The sequence below is a fragment of the Lycorma delicatula genome, chromosome 6 (genome assembly GCF_047948215.1).
Source record: "Lycorma delicatula isolate Av1 chromosome 6, ASM4794821v1, whole genome shotgun sequence".
In the NCBI taxonomy this organism is placed as follows: Eukaryota; Metazoa; Arthropoda; class Insecta; order Hemiptera; family Fulgoridae; genus Lycorma; species Lycorma delicatula.
Window position 1 is genome coordinate 60,241,245 of NC_134460.1, and position 23,376 is coordinate 60,264,620.

At 32.6% G+C, this 23,376-nt stretch overlaps 1 protein-coding gene across 1 annotated transcript in view; it reads left to right on the forward strand.

The window, feature by feature from the left end:
- The first annotated feature begins 606 nt into the window (after nucleotides 1-606).
- kek2 (leucine-rich repeat, immunoglobulin-like domain-containing kekkon 2 protein) overlaps nucleotides 607-23,376 on the forward strand; it is a 537,340-nt gene continuing 514,570 nt past the window's right edge. The window contains exon 1 of the mRNA XM_075369227.1: nucleotides 607-645. The gene's annotated coding sequence lies outside the window, so the exon portion shown is untranslated. The remainder of the gene's footprint in view (nucleotides 646-23,376) is intronic.

The following is a 23,376-nucleotide window of genomic DNA, read 5'->3' on the forward strand; positions in this document are numbered from 1 at the left end:
TGGGGTACACGGTGTAACTCTAGTATTGATATACTTGAACGCGATCAGACAAAAACATTGCGATAAATGCTAAACATACCCTGGTACATAAACAATAGCCTCATAAATAATGATCTTAAGTTGCAAACCGTTCGGAAGGAAATCTCTCAGGTCAGCCTACGGTATCAAAATCGTTTGGATCGGCACCCGAATAATTTGGCGGTCAATTTATTGGATAACACGATCAGTGATTTTTCAAGATTACTAAGGTTCAATATTCTTGGTTTGCCTTATCGTTTCAATTAGGCGACTTTATGGTCTGGTTGTACGGAGTGTTCTTCTAGTTCATTTCATTGTTATCGTTAAGTCACCAGCCGCTGGGTCTGCGACTACTTAATGTTAGTTCAAATATATAGATCTTATTTACTTATTGTTCAATTATCTTGCTGAACAGATTGTAACTTTGCTGTGTCGTTATAATAAAATATAATAATTTCATTTAATCTTCAAAATGATCCGATTGTAAACCGCGTTTCTATTGTAAAAAAGTAAACAATTCATAAACAGAAAAAAAATTATTTTATTATAATTTCTTTTGAACATACATTGATTAAAATAATTTTTCTTTTTTCAGATGGAAAACAAAAGTTACGATGAATATTAATGGTAAGTTTTTTAAATTTTTACACTTACTACAATGTAATTTAACGTACGAAAATCGAATTTAGGATAATTGACTAACGAGTGTATTATGTGCGTGTGTGTGTGTGTGTGTGTGTGTGTGTTTACGCATTTTAAATCTAATAATTTATGTCAGTTTGAAAACAATAATTTATTAGAATGTCATATATTGATTAATTTGCAAAATCTTTACTTTTACAATATTGTATTTTATTAAAAACATTTTATAATAAAAAGATATGAATATAGCAAGAAATAAACCATATTTAAACTGATATAATTAATGAAATCCCCTTAGTAGAGAAAAGACATATATTTATAACAAATATAAATTTACAAATTGGTATGACATATTTTTAAATATTTAAAGGATCGTAGTAATTACGTAGGAAAACACACAGATTTCATACAAAAATTGAATGAGGAAATAGTTTACGTGTAATTTTACAAAAAATGTTGAAGATTAAGTGATATTAAAGAAATAAATTTTTAAATATAACAGTAAAAAAGAAAATTTTAAACTGATTATATTCTTTGGTGATATGTTAAAAATCGCGAGGATCAGTAAGAATTTTAGAAACAACGAAGCTTAAATACTATTAGAATAGAAGACTATTTATAAAAAATACTCTTAGAAGTACATAATAATAATAATGTATTGCTATTACAAGATGAAAATGGAGAATGGATGTATAGGTGAGGTGATTTTAGAAGAAGAGATGGTATGGTAAATGCATCAAATCATTTAAATAGCCGATAAATTATATGATTTTTTATATATTTCTCATTTATTATTATCAACTAAATATCTATTTATGTATAATATGTGAGTCTTACAGATCTAGTGTTCCCAAAAGGGTAAACTCTTGTTAGAGATTTTAAAACACGAGAATTAAATTCGTCCAAGCATTTTCAGTTCCTTTAATTTTCAACACTTAAATAAGGTGATGATTGCTTCCTAGATTATAATGAAATGATTTTTTTGAATATTCCATTGGTCAAAGAAATTCCATATTTGTAAATTCACTCTAGAAAATCTTGAAAGTGTTTTGTTGTGGCCATTTATCAAAAGAATTTAAAATTGATATACTCAGATTGAATAATATTTTTATTTGCCTTTCAAATAATGTCGATATTATAAATCCTTTAATAGTTAATTAACAAGTTTTAATATTTCCAACTATTTAAAAATAATTTCATCTTTTAAAATGAAATAATCTCTAGTTACTTCAATGCCAATTTTTTTCTCATTGTGAGATAGTCAGTTTGTTAAATAAACAGAGCAGATATTTGAAATAATTATTTTCAAAAGATGCATTTTTAGTTTGTCAGTTCTTCTATCAATGAATTATTTGCAATGCTTTACCAATCAGTTTATTTTGGTAGTTTATAACAGTACAAGGTACTGAATTCTTAAACATTCATATTGTTTGGTTTGATAAGTGTGAGTAATGTTTTATTATATATTTTTTAAGAATAAGTGACAACTGTTTTGGAAACTGTAGCACATACATTAAATATAAATGCTGATTAAGATTCACGTTAACTATTTTGACAGATAACGGTTATTTGATGATGATGACATGATGATGATGAGGTAGAGTGTGTATACGAAGAGATTGATGAAGCAATTAAACACGTAAAAGGAGATGAAAATTTAATAATAGAAGGAGATTGGAATGCAAGCATTGAAAAAGGCAAGGAAGGAAATAGAGTGGGTGAATACGGGCTGGGGAAAAGAATGAAAGAGGGGACCGACTTATAGAGTTTTGCACGAAGTATAATTTAGTAATTGCCAACACCCAATTTAAAAATCATAATAGAAGAATATACACTTGCAAAAAGCCAGGCGATACTGGAAGGTATAAGATAGATTATATCATGGTTAAGTAAAGATTTAGAAATCAACTCGTTGACTACAAAACTTACCCTGGAGCAGACATTGATAGCGACCATAATTTGGTGATAATGAAATGTAGATTGGGGTTTAAAAACCTGAAGAAAAGGTGTCAGATGAATCGGTGGAATTTAGAGAAGCTTGAGGAAGAGGAGGTAAAGAAGATTTTTGAGGAGGACATCGCGAGAGGTCTGAGTAAAAAAGATAAGGTAGAAAATGTAGAAGAAGAATGAGAGAATGTTAAAAAGGAAATTCTTAAATCAGCAGAAGCAAACATAGGCGGAATAAAGAGAACTGGTAGAAAACCTTGGGTTTCAGACGATATATTGCAGCTGATGGATGAACGTAGAAAATATAAGAATGCTAGTGATGAAGAAAGTAAAAGGAACTACCGGCAATTAAGAAATGCTATAAACAGGAAGTGCAAACTGGCGAAAGAAGAGTGGATTAAAGAAAAGTGTTCAGAAGTGGAAAGAGAAATGAACATTGGTAAAATAGACGGAGCATACAGGAAAGTTAAGGAAAATTTTGGGGTACATAAATTAAAATCTAATAATGTGTTAAACAAAGATGGTACACCAATATATAATACGCAAGGTAAAGTCGATAGATGGGTGGAATATATTGAACAGTTATACGAAGGAAATGAATTAGAAAATGGTGTTATAGAGGAAGAAGAGGAAGTTGAGGAGGATGAAATGGAAGAAACAATACTGAGATCTGAATTTAAGAGAGCATTAAAAGATTTAAATGGCAGAAAGGCTCCTGGAATAGACGGCATACCTGTAGAATTACTGCGCAGTGCAGGTGAGGAAGCGATTGATAGATTATGCAAACTGGTGTGTAATATTTATGAAAAAGGGGAATTTCCGTCAGACTTCAAAAAAAGTGTTATAGTTATGATACCACAGAAAGCAGGGGCAGATAAATGTGAAGAATACAGAACAATTAGTTTAACTAGTCATGCATCAAAAATCTTAACTAGAATTTTTTACAGAAGAATTGAGAGGAGAGTGGAAGAAGTGTTAGGAGAAGACCAATTTAGTTTCAGGAAAAGTATAGGGACAAGGGAAGCAATTTTAGGCCTCAGATTAATAGTAGAAGGAAGATTAAAGAAAAACAAACCAACATACTTGGCGGTTATAGACCTAGAAAAGGCATTCGATAACGTAGACTGGAATAAAATGTTCAGCATTTTAAAAAAAATGAGGGTTCAAATACAGAGATAGAAGAACAATTGCTAATATGTACAGGAACCAAACAGCAACAGTAACAATTGAAGAACATAAGAAAGAAGCCGTAATAAGAAAGGGAGTCCGACAAGGATGTTCCCTAACTTTTTAATATTTACATGGAAATAGCAGTTAATGATGTTAAAGAACAATTTAGATTCGGAGTAACAGCACAAGCTGAAAATATAAAAATGCTACGATTTGCTGATGATATAGTAATTCTAGCCGAGAGTAAAAAGGATTTAGAAGAAACAATGAACGGCATAGATGAAGTCCTACGCAAGAACTATCGCGTGAAAATAAACAAGAACAAAACAAAAGTAATGAAATGTAGTAGAAATAACAAAGATGGATGTGAAAATAGGAGGAGAAAAGATTAAGGAGGTAGAAGAATTTTGTTATTTGGGAAGTAGAATTACTAAAGATGGACGAAGCAGAAGCGATATAAAATGCCGAATAGCACAAGCTAAACGAGCCTTCAGTATGAAATATAATTTGTTTACATCAAAAATTAATTTAAATGTCAGGAAAAGATTTTCGAAAGTGTATGTTTGGAGTGTCGCTTTATATGGGAGTGAAACTTGGACGATCGGAGTATCTGAGAAGAAAAGATTAGAAGCTTTTGAAATGCGGTGCTATAGGAGAATGTTAAAAATCAGACGGGTGGATAAACTGACAAATGAAGAGGTATTGCGGCAAATAGATGAAGAAAGAATCATTTGGAAAAATATAGTTAAAAGAAGAGACAGACTTATAGACCACATACTAAGGCATCCTGGAATAGTCGCTTTAATTTTGGAAGGACAGGTAGAAGGGAAAAATTGTGTAGGCAGGCCACGTTTGGAATATGTAAAGCAAATTGTTAGGGATGTAGGATGTAGAGGGTATACTGAAATGAAACGACTAGCTTTAGATAGGGAATCTTGGAGAGCTTCATCAAACCAGTCAAATAACTGAAGACAAAAAAAAAGCAAATTTTTTTTTTTAAAGATGTGACGGGAATTAAAAAAATTGTTTCATCTTCAGTACTTTCATTTACTATTAAAACAAGCTGTAGTATAGTTTCTTTTAAATTTTATTATTTTAAGTACATTATCAAGTTTTTGTACACTACCTAATATCATCAAGTACTGCTATGTAGCGGTGCGATTCGAAAAGGTAATTAAAAAATTAATAAAATGACATATTCAGGTGCTGCGGTCATCAAATGGTAAAAATAAAGTTATATATCAAAATTCGAATTGCTCTATTCTTAGATTTTTATTATTAGTTTAATAATATAATCTTTGGTTTAATTTCAACTGGCAGAAAAAAAAACATCATTTTAGTTTTATTTTGTATGATTATTAGTGTTTCTGTAATACTAATTATTGATTAACTCTAGCCAAGTAATTTATCAGGTAACTAGATTCCTATGGAGCTTTAGGAATGTTAATACAAACAGTATAATCAGTTGCTGAAAATGAGGGTGTTAGTTCATGCTAACATGCCGATGACAGTCAGAATATATACGTAATATGTGGGTTTATCTTACGTGATACTGATGGGTTTCTTGCGACGGTAATGTGTCATTTACGCACTTAAGATCTACATTATACCCACAATTCTACTGTTTAATATTTTATAGATTATAGCATTTACTTAAGTTTATTGATTAAAGGTTTGTAGAAAGTAACGTGATTATGACTAAATATAGGTTATTAATTTTTAACATCATATATGAAACCGTAGCTAAAATAATACTTAAATTAGGAAAAAACTCTTGTAATTAATTAATAGTAAAGTTATTCTGCGAAATACGAACTTAATGTGATTTTAAATAAAATGCTTCAAACTGCCTAAGAACCATAATTACAACAGTGTTCATGACATTATTCATAATTCTTTAAAGACACACTTTTCAAATTAATTTGCTAGAAATATTTTCTGAGATTTATTATTATTTTTGTTACGACTATAATGCATTAAAAATTACATACTTACTTAAAATAAATAAAAACATCATTAAAGAAATAATGAAATTGACTTTAAGTTTATAAAAATATTAAAATAAAAAATTAAAGAAATATGAAAAAAAAGATGATTTTTCATGTTTTGTTGCCGGTTATTTGGTTTCGGTGTCATTTTTTTTTTTTTAATAACGTTATAATTCACGTTAATAGGCTATTTTTTTTATAAATTACGGGTTAACATACGAAAATAATTATCTTTTTGAATACAACCCTTATCAAGAAATGTGTCACCAATTAAAAGTGACGAGGATTACAAAATAATTATACTGTAACCGATGATGGAAGAACTAATCGCTCTGGAATGATAGCGTACGTATTACTTTTTCAACACGTTCACCAATACATCTTGTTCAAATTTTGCATGACAGTACATTACATTTTTAAGTAAAATAAATCTTACATCATTAGCAATAAAAATCCTATTTTAGTATTGCTTTTTTTGTTATTATTATTATATTCCGAATATCTCGATATATTTGCACGACTTCGTTTACGCCTTGCTCCATTTAGGTGGCTGCATCAGTTGTTCGTGTAATAAGTATACCTCATTATATTTGCATCAATGAATCTTGAAGCAAGAATGTATTGTTAATTTAAAACTTAATAACATAATGATGAACGGAGAAATTTATGTATCACTGGTTCAGCTTGACTGGAACATAACTCATAGGAGTCATATAAAGTATTCTAGTATATTTATTAAAAAAATTCTTGTAGTAAGAAATGATGACAATGATGGCGGAAAATAATTAAAAACATTTTTTTCGGAAAAATTAGACAATACTACTAAATGAATTTTCTGAAAAGAGAAAAGAATCATCTTAATTCTGACTGTTGCGTGAAAAGTGAGTCTTGAGAACAAAAACCCATTTAAATAGAAATTTTAGAACCTCCTCATTTTTTTTTTGAATTCGGTTAAAAATGAATCATAATTCTTATTTTAATAAATCTATAAGTAATTTTATTTTTAAAATTGGAATATTATTGCCACATTTTGTTACTTTAAGCAGGAAATATATTTTCATTTTTTAATTTAATTTTTTTTTTTTTTGTTAAGGGGATCGTCTAAGAACGAATCTGTAACACGCATTACGAACTTATGGAATCTGTGTGCAACATAATTAATTTATTTGTATGCATTTACGTCGGAATACTTCATTGTTTCACATAAAACAGATACGTCGTTTCAACGATTATTATATTGACTTTTATTTCGGTTTTGAGAACTGTATTTTTCATCAGTGAAATTATTTGTTATTAGGCAGCTAATAGGATATATATTTACATTGTTCGTAAATTCGGAAATATGTGTATATTACTATTTTCCATTGTTCGTAAATTTGTACAACGTTACAAAATAATAAAAAAAGTTATTTTCTTCTAATTTTGAAAATATAGAATTTTCACTTGTTAATATAAATGAAATTTCATAAGGCTAACAGAAAACTGAAATCGGAACCAATAAAAAAAAGAAACCCGTCTTTGGATTTTTACCCTTATTTTTATTAAACTTCACACTCACCTATAGATATATAACATGATTATTAAATTTAAAAAAAAAAAATTATTAATGCAAAGAAAACAAACTTATATATTTTCTACATAAATGGGAGTAACAATCATAGTTTTCTAGTCTAAAGCTCATAGATTCAAGTTTCGAAAAATATCTTATTCTAGTAAAATTGTTTAATGATAAAATGTTTCTAAAGCGTGTACCCCACTTTATAATTTAATTACTAGATTGTTGTTTTAACAAAAAAGTATTGCGAAGTAAGTAACAACATATCACCTCCTTCCAGGTGATTATAAACCCACCGGGTTGGTCTAGTGGTGAACGCGTTTTCCCAAATTAGCTGATTTGAAAGTCCAGCGAGAATTCTAGCGTTCAAGTCCTAGTAAAGTCAGTTGTTTTTGCACGAATTTGAATACTAGATCGTGGATACCGGTGTTCTTAGGTGGTTGGGTTTCAATTAACAACACATCTCAGTAATGGTCGAACTCAGACTGTACAAGACTACAACTTCATTTACATTCACATATCGTCCTCATTCATCCTCTGAAGTATTATCTGAAAGGTAATTACCGGAGGCTAAACAGGAAAAAGAAAGAGCCCGGTGACTATAAAATGATGATTATATTCTTTTTATGTAATCCTTATTTCACTTCACGATAAAATCTCAACATTAGAAGGTAATGTTATCTTATTTAATTATATAACAAGATAATTAGGTTATGGTATACGATAAAATTCCACACTGGATGTGTACATGAGCAAAATTAAGTCTTATAAATATATGACAGTAAGATAAATATATTAAATATAAGGTCTATTAAATGAAACAAGAAATAATACTAATAACTGTACATTAATATTTCAATTATAAGCTGCGTGAATTAAAAATTAAACGATGTATACTTAATTTTAAGTGGAAAAGGAAATGAATGTGCTAGAATATTATGGGGAATTTCCGTTGGCTATTTCTTACTTACGTAATATAGTTACATTACCGCAAATGCCTTGTCATTAATAGAGATGACAACCGGGTTATTACGAGTAAAGGGCGTACATAGTAGGGGTGGAAAGCAGTATCGTGACCCCTTACCACTAATTCACATCCATTTGCCTGTCCCTGTAATTAACAACGTTCAACTATATACCACAGACACCTATCTCAAAATAAAATAAGCTTTATAAATAAAGATTAAATAACGTATATAATTTTTTCGTACTTTAAAAAAAAATTACAAGATAAATTGATACAAAAGAGTCTATAATTTTACATGTAAACCGGCTTTACATGCGGCTTCATCCAAATTTCCCAGGATAGGCGTCTTCATCGAATTATTTATTTTTAGCATCTATTCTAATTCGAGCTTTATACAACATGAATATTATATAACAAACTATTAATTATAAACCCGAACTAGAAAGATTATAAAAGCAACATTTAATAGTATTGTTTTAGGGAAATACTGTTTAAAAAGAACAGAGGGTATATCAGAACATACTGAAATAGTTATTTAATAACGAAAAATATTTTAAAAACATAATGAAAAATAGTCTTTCTCCATCATCTTTTCAATTTGTAATCAAATTTTACGGATTTTCTGAGAAACTAGTGCTCGTAAACGTTAAATTTACAGTAAATTTTTGAAGATAATTTTTCTATATCATCTTCTATGAAAGAAATATTTAAATCAGAATTTAATGAAGGATTAGATAAGTAATAAAACCCTCCGGATTTTATTACGGGTGAACGCGTCTTCCCAAATCAGGTGATTCGGAAGTCGATAGTTCCAGCGTTCAAGTCCTAGTAAAGGCAGTTGCTTTTATACGGATTTGATTACTAGATCGTGGATACGGGTATTCTTTGGTGGTTGGGTTTCAATTAACCAAATATCTCAGGAATGGTTGAACTGAGACTGTTCAATTATATTCATACATAACATCCTCATTCATCCTCTGAAGTTTTATCTTCTTAACGGTAATTACTAGAGGCTAAACAGGAAAAAGAAAATGTACGTAATAAGTCTCATAGACAATGTTTGAGGTTATTGCTTATATACCAAGTATTGTGTTTAAATTTTTCGGGGTTTTTTGTCTGCCAACGTTCAAGTATGTCAATGTTGGAATTGCTTGCTGTTCCCAATAGTTCAAGCCCATAAGTCCAAATTGGTTCAAAGATAGATATATAAATCAAATTTTTTATTCTACTTAAGAGATCTGTTTCCTATTAGCCAGTAAGCCAGTACATGTTTCTAAACTTTAAGTCTAACTGCATTTGCTTAGATTTGATTTGTTTTACGCAAATAAGGCACCGGTCAAGATGAAAACCTAAATATTTACATTCTAGAGAACTTGGAATTGAAATATAAAAGATAGAAACAGTTGGAGAGCTTTTCTTTTCTTTTCTTTCACATTCAAAAGGGTGAATGTGATGTGCTTCAACTTTGTTTTATTTATCTTTATTGTTCAACTTGTAAGTCAGGATTCGAGAAGAGTGAGATAAACTTGAATGTAATGAGCTGCAATAGCTGAATTTTCATGGATAGTAATAATTGCAGTATCGTCAGCAAACGTTGCAACGGTTGCATCTGCCGTAATTGGCAAGTCGGCAGTAAACAAATAACTTGGGACCGAGAACGATTCTTGAGGCACCTCTGACTTAATTAGGAACAAATCCATTAGAACGTCGTTATGTTTAACTGGAAAATAATTATACGCTAGGTAAGATTTTAGCAATACATACAGAACATGCGGTAACACCTTTTTTTTTAATTTATAGAGCAACCCTACGTTCCTAACTGTGTCAAAAGCTGGGCTGACGTCGAATAAAACCGCTGAATAGTATTTTTTATTGTCTAGAGCATGATTTATAACGTTACCAATTCTGTTTGTTTGCTCCACAGTAGCATGTTTCTCTCTATAGCTAAATTGGTGGTATGAAATTTGATCATTTTCGAACTGCTTCACGCTTTTGAAAAAGACCTTTTCAAACACTTTAGCAAGCTGTGGAAGCAGGCTGTTGGCCTATAAGATCGTAAATTTGTTGATTCTTTACTCGGTTTTGGTATAAGAATTATTTGTGAAATTTCGCACGGCCCAGAAAAATGACCAGTTCGAATAACAAAGATTGTAGTAACTAAACATATCGCTTGTCGAGGTAATGCTTGAAGAACTTGTCCGGTGATTAAGTCATATCCCGGCGCCTTTGTTGGATGTACTTCGTTGTTAATCACTGAAGAAACCTCATGTATTGTAAAGCTTCGATATTGTTGGGCTGGAAGACGTAGGAAAAGTGCTCAGCAAATAAGTTCGTCTTCTTGAAAACATCTCGCCCATGTTCTGTTATTTTTACGGAAATGAGGAAAAACATCTGGGGTCTATTGAACGACTGTAGCTTTCCATAAAGTATACTCAGCAGACTCCTTATCAGAGATACCTTCAATATAATACTGAAACGAAATGTTTCTAAACGTAATATATCTTTTTAATTTTTGAGATACCCTGTTAAATTTTCCCTTATCAGCAGGGTAACGAGTTCTCTGCCATATACGTCGTAGTCTCCGGCGTTCTTCTTTCTTTTGTCTGATGAAGACCGGATATGTATTTTCAGCTGGCGAGCAGAATCCAAATTGGAACTGGAGGCTCACGACGCTTACTGAATCAATTTGGTCAAGTCGTGTACTTCATTATCCACATTGGCCGGTGATTTTCAACCCACGTCCAATCTTGTATTTTCCTCTAAAGTCTTGAAATCATCGTTTACTGGTCAATTTATTAAACAGAGTAGGAGATCGAGCAGTTAGCATAACGTCAAAAGATATCGTAAGCACAAAATATGTGTGTGATCTAATAACAAGTCAAAATGTGGTTCGACAAAAAGATTTTTTTTAGAAATACCATTGAAAATGGAAAAATCCAGATCTGGTATTTTATTAAGATCTGTAGGCCAGTACGTTTGTTCTCCAGAAGACAAACACTCAAAATTATTGTCAGTCATTCATTTGAAAAGTTGCCTGCCATTTGGTAATATTAGTCGCGATCCCCATTGTAGGTACTCAGAATTCTAATCTCCACCACAGATGAATCTCGGACCCACAGGTCTAAAGAATGATGTATGTAAACTGCTCCGCCTTCACAACATGACTTCGTGGGCAATAAACAGAAGAGACAAAAAATTGTAATCGTTCATCGTGGACAATCACGGTAGAGGCTTGTAAAACGATTTTTGTGTTCAAGTAATAAAAATACTTTTAATAATAACAGTAGTACCGCCGTGTACATTCCCTGATGGATGTGCAGTATATTGTATAACCATGAAACCTGACAAAATTTCTATCAGTAAACGTTTCAGATATAGTAAATGTTTCAGATATAAGTATTATATTATTAATATTTAAAAAAGCTTCTAATTCTAATTTTATATCAGACAACCCGTTAGCATTTCAAATTGCTAATCTGGGACAGTTGTTCATTTTTTCTCAAGATGTTTCGTGAATAGTCCAATATTTCTGTCCATCATATTTTCAAGCATTCGGTCAAATCTTTGAAATATATGGTTTACGACATTCAGGAGCCCTTGAAAATTTTGGTTATCAATAAATTTGTTTATCATACGGAGAACTCATTTTAACCTTCTCAGCGTAAATAGGACCAGAAATATTCAGCCTACTATTTTTTTTTTTTTTTTTTTTTTTTTTTTTTTAATTTTTAAAATTAGCCCTCGTCACATTCTTTAAAAGAAATTATTATCTCCATCAGGATCGTCATATGTAAGGGTGTACAGGGCCCTCAAATTTTATTTAAAAACACAAACTTCACAATAAACATTAAAACATAAAAGACAAGGACAATCACAAACACTTACGGGGTGTAAAGGGCCCCAATATTAAAATTTGAGATAGGTTCTCAAAAGACCATAAAAATTAAAATTTCAGCTTATCAATACCATATCTTTCTTTCTTTCTTCTACGAGTCTCATTTATAGTTTGTTTAAGCACCCTCAGGGCGACCAGAACCGCCGTTGAGCAATATATCAGTCGCGCCAGGGTGCCGGGGCAGTTGAATCCTTCTTATAAACAGGCTATAGGCATGCACGGCATACATCCATAGCCTCGCGCCCTCAATCCACCCTTGAGGGTCCCCCATACCATCATCAAACACACCCCGACTCACTGCTCTTGAATGCAGGTGAGCTAAAATGGCCTAGGCAAGAGGGATACCTCCCGTCACTATACGTGCCACGCTTCGAGACTCCCTTATATATATATATATATATATATAAAACTACCGCTTAGAGTATCTTTTATCACAGCTTTAACTTCCATTTTATAGACTTTTAAGAAGTCCACTGGCGTGTAGAAATGCAACTATATTTTCTTCATTTCCATTATCCAGATCAGCACTAATATTATTTGTAAGACGGAACCTCTTTCTGAGGTCCTCATATATGGTACACTCTTCTATTAGATGCTTGATTGTCAGTGTTTTATTACAAACACCGCACATTGGTCTCACTTCGCCGGTTAACATATATAAATTTGTTAATCATTATTGTTATCACTTTTTTTTTTTTTTTTGTCTTCAGTCATTTGACTGGTTTGATGCAGCTCTCCAAGATTCCCTATCTAGTGCTAGTCGTTTCATTTCAGTATACCCTCTACATCCTACATCCCCAACAATTTGTTTTACATACTCCAAACGTGGCCTGCCTACACAATTTTTCCCTTCTACCTGTCCTTCCAATATTAAAGCGACTATTCCAGGATGCCTTAGTATGTGGCCTATAAGTCTGTCTCTTCTTTTAACTATATTCTTCCAAATGCTTCTTTCTTCATCTATTTGCCGCAATACCTCTTCATTTGTCACTTTATCCACCCATCTGATTTTTAACATTCTCCTATAGCACCACATTTCAAAAGCTTCTAATCTTTTCTTCTCAGATACTCCGATTGTCCAAGTTTCACTTCCATATAAAGCGACACTCCAAACATACACTTTCAAAAATCTTTTCCTGACATTTAAATTCATTTTTGATGTAAACAAATTATATTTCTTACTGAAGGCTCGTTTAGCTTGTGCTATTCGGCATTTTATATCGCTCCTGCTTCGTCCATCTTTAGTAATTTTACTTCCCAAATAACAAAATTCTTCTACCTCCATAATCTTTTCTCCTCCTATTTTCACATTCAGGGGTCCATCTTTGTTATTTCTACTACATTTCATTACTTTTGTTTTGTTCTTGTTTATTTTCATGCGATAGTTCTTGCGTAGGACTTCATCTATGCCATTCATTGTTTCTTCTAAATCCTTTTTACTCTCGGCTAGAATTACTATATCATCAGCAAATCGTAGCATCTTTATCTTTTCACCTTGTACTGTTACTCCGAATCTAAATTGTTCTTTAATATCATTAACTGCTAGTTCCATGTAAAGATTAAAAAGTAACGGAGATAGGGAACATCCTTGTCGGACTCCCTTTCTTATTAGGGCTTCTTTCTTATGTTCTTCAATTGTTATTGTTGCTGTTTGGTTCCTGTACATGTTAGCAATTGTTCTTCTATCTCTGTGTTTGAACCCTAATTTTTTTAAAATGCTGAACATTTTATTCCAATCTACGTTATCGAAAGCCTTTTCTAGGTCTATAAACGCCAAGTATGTTGGTTTGTTTTTCTTTAATCTTCCTTCTACTATTAATCTGAGGCCTAAAATTGCTTCCCTTGTCCCTATACTTTTCCTGAAACCAAATTGGTCTTCTCCTAACACTTCTTCCACTCTCCTCTCAATTCTTCTGTATAAAATTCTAGTTAAGATTTTTGATGCATGACTAGTTAAACTAATTGTTCTGTATTCTTCACATTTATCTGCCCCTGCTTTCTTTGGTATCGTAACTATAACACTTTTTTTGAAGTCTGACGGAAATTCCCCTTTTTCATAAATATTACACACCAGTTTGTATAATCTATCAATCGCTTCCTCACCTGCACTGCGCAGTAATTCTACAGGTATTCCGTCTATTCCAGGAGCCTTTCTGCCATTTAAATCTTTTAATGCTCTCTTAAATTCAGATCTCAGTATTGTTTCTCCCATTTCATCCTCCTCAACTTCCTCTTCTTCCTCTATAACACCATTTTCTAATTCATTTCCTCCGTATAACTCTTCAATATATTCCACCCATCTATCGACTTTACCTTTCGTATTATATATTGGTGTACCATCTTTGTTTAACACATTATTAGATTTTAATTTATGTACCCCAAAATTTTCCTTAACTTTCCTGTATGCTCCGTCAATTTTACCAATGTTCATTTCTCTTTCCACTTCTGAACACTTTTCTTTAATCCACTCTTCTTTCGCCAGTTTGCATTTCCTATTTATAGCATTTCTTAATTGCCGATAGTTCCTTTTACTTTCTTCATCATTAGCATTCTTATATTTTCTACGTTCATCCATCAACTGCAATATATCGTCTGAAACCCAAGGTTTTCTACCAGTTCTCTTTATTCCGCCTAAGTTTGCTTCAGCTGATTTAAGAATTTCCTTTTTAACATTCTCCCATTCTTCTTCTACATTTTCTACCATATCTTTTTTACTCAGACCTCTTGCGATGTCCTCCTCAAAAATCTTCTTTACCTCCTCTTCCTCAAGCTTCTCTAAATTCCACCGATTCATCTGACAACTTTTCTTCAGGTTTTTAAACCCCAATCTACATTTCATTATCACCAAATTATGGTCGCTATCAATGTCTGCTCCAGGGTAAGTTTTGCAGTCAACGAGTTGATTTCTAAATCTTTGCTTAACCATGATATAATCTATCTTATACCTTCCAGTATCGCCTGGCTTTTTCCAAGTGTATATTCTTCTATTATGATTTTTAAATTGGGTGTTGGCAATTACTAAATTATACTTCGTGCAAAATTCTATAAGTCGGTCCCCTCTTTCATTCCTTTTGCCCAGCCCATATTCACCCACTATATTTCCTTCCTTGCCTTTTCCAATGCTTGCATTCCAATCTCCAACTATTATTAAATTTTCATCTCCCTTTACGTGTTTAATTGCTTCATCAATCTCTTCGTATACACACTCTACCTCATCATCATCATGGGCGCTTGTAGGCATATAAACGTTAACAATCGTTGTCGGTTTAGGTTTTGATTTTATCCTTATTACAATGATTCTATCGCTATGCGTTTTGAAATACTCCACTCTCCTCCCTATCTTCTTGTTCATCACGAAACCTACTCCTGCCTGCCCATTATTTGACGCTGAGTTAATTACTCTAAAATCACCTGACCAAAAGTCGCCTTCCTCTTCCCACCGAACCTCACTAATTCCTACTATATCCACATTCACCCTATCCATTTCCCTTTTTAAATTTTCTAGCCTACCAACCTTTTTTAAGCTTCTAACATTCCACGCTCCGACTCGTAGAATGTTATTTTTTAATTTTCTGGTGACCCCTTCCTTAGTAGTCCCCACCCGGAGATCCGAACGGGGGACTATTTTACCTCCGGAATATTTTACCAAGGAAGGCGCCTCCATTGTTGCTATGTGAAAATGCAGAGAGCCACATTTTCTTGGAAAAAAAGCAGCTGTAGTTTTCCATTGCTTTCAGCTGCGCAGTACTCAGAGGACTGAGTGATGTTGATACGGCCGTTTAAGTCATTGTGACTCACACCCCTAACAACTACTGAAAGAGCTGCTGCCCTCTTTCAGGAATCATTCCTTAGTCTGGCTCTCAACAGATACCTCTCCGATATGGTTGCACCTTCGGTCCAGCTACTCTGTATCCCTGAGCACTCAAGCCCCCTCACCAACGGCAAGGTCTCATGATTCATAGAGGAGGCGTTATCACTAACATTACTAATATTTTAATTATGAAAATCATTGTTACTCGAGTAAGTTACACGAACATCTCCTCTTCCAATATCAACTGACAGAATTTTTACCGTGTTGCCCGATTTCATTGTCGTCAATTTGTATTTAATAACATTACACGTAGGAAATAATAGTGACAAAAAATTTCTCAATTCAGTTATTGCCTTAACGCCTGTTACAAAAATAGGCTCAGGTTTTAATGTTTTTGCATGAGAACCTTCATTGTCAACAATTTTTTCAAGAAGACAATTTATTTGACGTAGGAAGACCAAACTTAGATGGACTAGCTGATTGTACGCGAATTCAGTATAATTTATGCGTTGGAATTTTTTTGCCACTGAAATTTCATCGTTCTGCCAACTGACATTTTTGCATGCGCAATACTGGTATTGGTTGGCATGGGGGGTTTGCCTTACTAAAATCCATAATACCACTTTCACTCTGCTCCTAAAAAGTCATTCATGTTATCGCTAATGTCGTCTCTAATTAAATTACGCCTCGCCAATTTCCGAGGGTCCCTGTCAGACCACTTTCGAAGCTTACGTATTCTATTACTTGTAGGATAGAGTTTACATGAGATAGTAGGTTATTGTTTACATGCGATGATTCACCATTACTAGGAGTAACAGCTTGTAACTGGTCCATAGAAATCAGCTATGGAAAGCACATTTGCTAGACTATACTATCGTATAGTCTAACAAAAATATTACGATGAAAAATAATTTAAAAAGTGTGCTTTTTATGAATAATTATGATAAATCCTAAAAATAAATGGTTGTAGGTGATATAAAAAATATCAAATTACTGGAGAAAATAGCTTAGTTATTCTCAACAAACTAGGATTACAAAAGAAATTAATGAAATGAACGATTTTCCCTCTGCGTTTTTCATTGAAGCAAATGTATTTTTGTACGTCACGGTGTCAAGCACACTACAATTCAGGTTATCATTACTATTACGCTTATTTATAGGATAAAAATAAATAAAAGCACATTTCTCTTTTTGTCCAGAGATAATTTTTTAAACTAATTATTTTATTTACTCAACAGTAAAGTTTTAATTAAATTGCAATCAGTAAATTTGTGTCATTTATTTTTGATAATAAATATTTCAGCATAACTAAATAGTACCTAAAAAATTTGGTTCGTTTCTAAAATTCCGTCAACAATATGAAGTACTACACACGCTGTTCTGGAAAATTTAACTTTATAAATACATAGTAAAAAGTGTACTTGATTACCTTTGAATAATCTTATATTTTGTAAAAAAAAACCTATGAGAAATAAAAAAAAAACTGGAATTTTAAAGCAGACACGTTTCTTCTTTATAAAATTTTATGATAAAAGTAAAACGCGTTTAGTTACGTTTTATCAAGGAAATATTCAAAAAGAAATTTGTAAACTTCGTAAAACGAAATTTTATTATTTTCATATTAATCTTTGTATAAATGAGAGACCAGTTATTTTGATTTACGTATTAATTAAATATCTCTATAATAATCGTTTGTCCTTTATTAAACTAAATTGGTGAATATATTTTATTAAAAAATTTTATTCGGACCTAAATAAAAACAAATTATAAATAATATATTTAAAAAAAATTCAAATCTTTCAAATTAGGAATACATTTATTGAATTACATGAAGTGATTTTAGTGTAACATAAATTCAGTTACTTAACTAAATGAGGCTAAATTGAGATAACAACGGTATTTAACCAACGTAAACAAGGAAAATCTACAATTAAACAACCTGGACAAAGCCTTTCAGAAACTGTAACTACTGTTCAACCAGTATTCGAGATAACAACACTAGAGAAAATTTACGAAAGAAATGTGTACTGATTTTAGTTCAAAATTTTATTCAACTGAGTATTTTAAATTATAGAATTAAGATAAATCTTCTTAAAAAAAAATTTAATATGTCTGTAGTTGTTGATGTAATTACTGTGATTACCGATTTTTTTTCTTCTAATTGCAGTAAAAAAATAAATATTATTATTTACATTTAATGTAATTTATTAATTACATTGTTGTATACCGGAATACTACAATAAAATGAATACTAAGAAACAACATTTATGAAATGAACGTAAAGCAAAAAAATGGAATATAACAAAGTTAGAAATAATAAAACGAAATTTATCAGCCAATATTTTGTGTTGAAAAATTTGAGAACTCCTTTTAAAAGGGTTTGTAATTTTGATAGGGAATTAATCTTCTCAGATCAGAAATAATATCAATCTCTTCTTTCAGATAAAAAAAAAACCTTCTTTCCCTCTCTCTCTCTCTTCTAATAAACACACGCATGCGCGCGTGCGCGTGCATCAACACACACAAACGCACACATGTGATACTCAGAACTTTAGATTTAACGTTATCTCCATTACTTTGTCCAAAGAAGATAACGGATTAATCTGAATCTGCCTTACTGATTTTCGATCAGAAAATCACATTATTTACCATGAACGTTATATATTATGAATTTCAATTTTATACTAAATTACTTTATCAATTTTACAAAATTTTTGTACACACATACGCGCACGCGCGCACATAGAAAGAGACTCTCTCTCTCTTTGCGATCCGTACGCGCGGGTGTTAGAAATATTTACCCCTTTTACTTCCCACACTATCGTCAGTTTGTCGAAAATAGTTTTACTTAAGAAACGTAGTAATAGGAATATCCACTATGTCAATGGAATTAAATTTTTTACTTAATTTACATATTAATGTAGTTTTACAGTGTTTTCAATACCGAATAAAAGTAAAAAAAACAGTTGTGCTGATAAAAATCAAAATGTATTGATCTATTTTTAAAAAAATGTTTTATTTAATTTTTTTTTTAATTACATAAAAGAGACCATTATACTTTACAGTACATTAACATTCACTTTATTTCTATATTATTTATATAAATTATCAATTTAAACCAATATAAAATTAATATTTATCACTTACTACTTACTGTATTAAATTAAATCGGCAGTAGCCTGAATTATTCATAGAAGTGCAATGAAAATATATCATATGTTCGCTTAATAATATTTTTATTTTGACTGAAACAATTCATGAAATATAGAAGTAATGAATAGTATTGATTCACTTCAATGAAAATAATTCAGTTTGAAAGTGGAAATAGAAACAACAAAGATAATGAAATGAAATGAAACAAATCTTTCTGGAATTATTCACTTAGACATAGTAAAATTAAATAGGATGGGTGAAGTGAAGAAGCTGTAAAAACAAGATGACACAAACTATGAAAGTTTTTAGGCAGATAAGAAATCTTCTGGCATAAAATATTGATTTTGGAAAAAAAAAATTAAAAGTGTTAGAGCTTTATGTCAGCGAGTTCAGGGAAAATTGTGTTACATGAGGTAGTTCAAAATATGAGCACTGAACTGAATGAAATGATATAATCCGAATTACAGAAGAAACTAATTTATAACAGAATCTTTACAAATGAAGAACGTTTGTGTGCCATAAATTAATGTACTCTGGGTAAGTAAACTTTGTTTTAGAAAAACTTAGAAAATAAAAACCATAAAGGAAGATGAAATGTATTTATAAAACAAATAATAAGGAATTAAAAATGTAAAAAGTTTGTTCAGTTTGGAGTAGAACAGAAAACAATAAAGGTCATCAAGTTAAACAATTTTATTAATTGCGAGCCTTCACATCCTTTAAAATATGAAATTGAGAAAATGTAACCCAAAAATGTAATTTAATAAATGTAACTAATTATTTATTCACATTTTTTTAAGGTTTTGTATTTAAGAGTGATTATGTACGCGCGCGCGCGCGCGCACACACACACACACACACTATATATATATATATATATATATATATATTTCCACTATCAGTTAATATAAGTATACCCAGTGCTTGAACAGAAAGGATTTGTTAAATTGATAGTGAATCGTCTATCACTGGGGTTTTTATTTATTAAAAAAAATATATATATATAATTTCTCAATGGTAACGCTATTAAATGCATTTTCATTAGATTAGCTAAGCATGAGAGAGGATGGATTTTGGCATAATTCCAATATTAAGCATGAGGCGATATATTTGGCTTCTTGCCACTGGAAATATCGCAATAAGAAATAGTATTATCCTGCAATGCTACTCATAGTTAGCTTTATTAAATGCTTAAATTTTAGCCAATTACATAAAAAAAAGAACATCTATTTATATTAGAATTCTCGACACAATTGTTACATTTATCTAAATCTTCTACAAGCTGCATAAGTAAACGTATATATACCATTTTTAGATAGAAAAAACAGCAAAAACTACTAATATATTTTTACATTGCCCCATAAAATAAAATTCGTAAAAATAAAATTTTACGAAGTTACTAAAATTTCATTTTTTTCCTTTTAAAAACCGAATAATTACTTTTTAAACACCACAATAATTTGGTGACCAACATTTGGTGTTGGTCACAATATCATAACTTACAGATCCATTAAATATTAACCCCATTAAAAAAAAACACAAAAACTAGTACAACACTATGTTTCAAAAAAGCTAGATTTATTTATTTTTGTAAAGTAAGACTTGAATTTTGGGAATTCTAATTTTTCAATAAATTTACAGTACCTTTCAACAGTTTGTTTCTTAAACTTTATACGACTGAAGAAGAAATTTTCATAAAAGAAAACGGTGGATATGTATCAACCTAAGAAAAGGTTTCCGGAGATTACAAGATTTCGTTTCAGTGACCCTCTTATCATCTAACCTGCATCATTGGTGGTGTATCCTCTTCACGGGTAGACGGAGACTTCGCGGTGTGAATATTGCGATCAGTGAAGAGGATATTACTGAAGTTAGTAGCACAAAATATCTGGGTGTTGTGCTAGATAAGAAACTAAAGTTTGGCAGGCATATAGAAATGGTATGCAAGAGGGCTTCGTCGACAGTAATAGCCATCAGGGGGCTGTTTCCTGGACACACAGTACCTAGAACATCAAGAAGGAGGCTCATCACGTCTGCGATGGTGTCATCTGTACTATACGCGGCATCAATATGGGCTGATGCCGTAAATATACAAAGAAACAGACAAAACTGACTAGTATGCATCGGGCGGCGCTATTAGGAGTAGTGGCAGGTTACCGTACAATGTCGTACAACGCGTTATGCGTTTTGGCATCAGTTCCGCCAATTGACCTACAAGTCAAAGGTAGGAGGCTAAGGGCGGCTGGTCATAATAAAACTGAAGCAGAAGAAGTGGTCAGGAATGAGTAGAAGACGGTCTGGACCAGTCATCAGTAGCAGAGTGGACCAGGCGACTAATACATGAATTAGATAGTTATCTAATTCCGGTACAGTCAGTTGGCTGGACCGGCGTCACAGTGATATGGATTACCACATTACCCAATTAATGTCTGGCAATGGCTGTTTCAGCACCTACCTGAATAGAATTGGTAAGAAGGAATCGCCTGTTTGTGAATATTGTCAGGGCGTAGATGACGCCGAACATACGCTGTTCGAGTGCCATAGATGGGCGCAACACCGCCAACGATTAGTATATGAACGCATTGTGACGGGAAATCTTGTGGAGTGGATGTTGTCCTCTGAAAATAACTGGAAATGGTTCACAAACTTCGCGAGAGGAGTTCTCCGTACAAAGGTGGATGAATATCGACGCCGGGGTTACTAGAGTGCTAAGTATAGGGAAGGATGGGCAGCCCCGTCTCGGAGGACCCGTTTGCTTAGGTGTACGGGTTCCTGTGAGGGAACGGGGACTCCACGGGAAAGCCTTCGCGAGGGGTTAAGTTAAGACCGAGACCCGGCCGAGGGTGTTGGTTTTCTGGAGGTGCTTGCGCCCTTAGTGTTGCCACCTTTGGTTTGATGCAAGGCATAATGACTGAGACCCGGTTCCTGGTGGGGGGCGGGGAACGGCATAGCCGGGCCCTCTTTCCCCCGCCGGAGATTAAAGGCAGGCACAAAAGATCCAGAACCGAAGGGGTTGACCTGTTGTGCCGGATGTTAAGCCGGTGGATGGGGAGACCTCCTTAGAGTCGGAAGGACACGTCCCTGGGCCGAGTATACTTAATTGGATGTCTGGCCCAGGGATGTAGGGTAAAAAAAAAACCTGCATAATTACGTAACCTGGCAATGATCCCTTTCTGGAGCCGAAATATACCAATATTGATAAACATGATGGATAATTCTCTGAAAGTTGAGCTACTTTATATTTAAATTCTATTAATCTGATTGCTACAAACCAGTAATAAGAGGAGAAATTTGGAATGTCAAGACGGGGGACTTTATAATCCAGATAGAAATAACCTTTTAATCACTGATGAAAGTTTTCAAATCACTAAACTTGTTCCTGAAACGACAACGAACTAATTGAAAAATTCTTCATTTATTAACAGATTATTGTTTACCACAAACATACTTTAAGTAACTGAAAATTATTATAAAATGAATTATAAATATATTCAGTTTAAACATAAAAAATAAATGTAATAAATTCACTAAGTTAAAAATAATAAAATTGTTTTTTTCTAAATACTTTCATTTATAGTGACATCAACAATTAAAGTCATTAGCAACTTATCATTGAAATGTAATTCTACCGGTAAGTTTGTAGTCTCGAACAAACTCAGGCCGACTACTCCTGAGACGTATAGATAATTGAAACCCAACCACCAAAGGACACCAGTACCCACGATCTTGTATTCAAATCCGAATAATAGTAACTCCCTTTATTAGGATTTGAACCTGAGAACTTAAGCTTCAAAATTAGGTTATTTACGATGACGAGTTTACTACTTGATCAACCCTTGTGTTTTTTTTTTTTTTTAACTTTTGTTCTACTCCCCTGGACCCTGGGCTCAACAATCAAATATTACTCAGCCCAGGAGATTGTCCTTGTGATTCTAATGAGCCTCCCACCTACCAGCAGTACGTCCGGCATGGCAGGTCGGCCCACCGGTTCCGGATCTTTTCCTTATTTTCATCTTGTCTCTAACCGCCTAGGCCAGGGACACCGGGCCCGACTGTGCCGTTCCCGGGCCCTGCCTCAGTATCCCAACCCCGTAGGGGGAAGACAACCGCCTTGTGACATTACCGGTCGACATACCACTCCCACCGTTCTCCTGCCCCAGTAGCTGGGTCTCGGTCTTTTATTTTTTTTTTCTAAAGTAACTCCTCCCACTTCTTGTAATCCACTTCTTT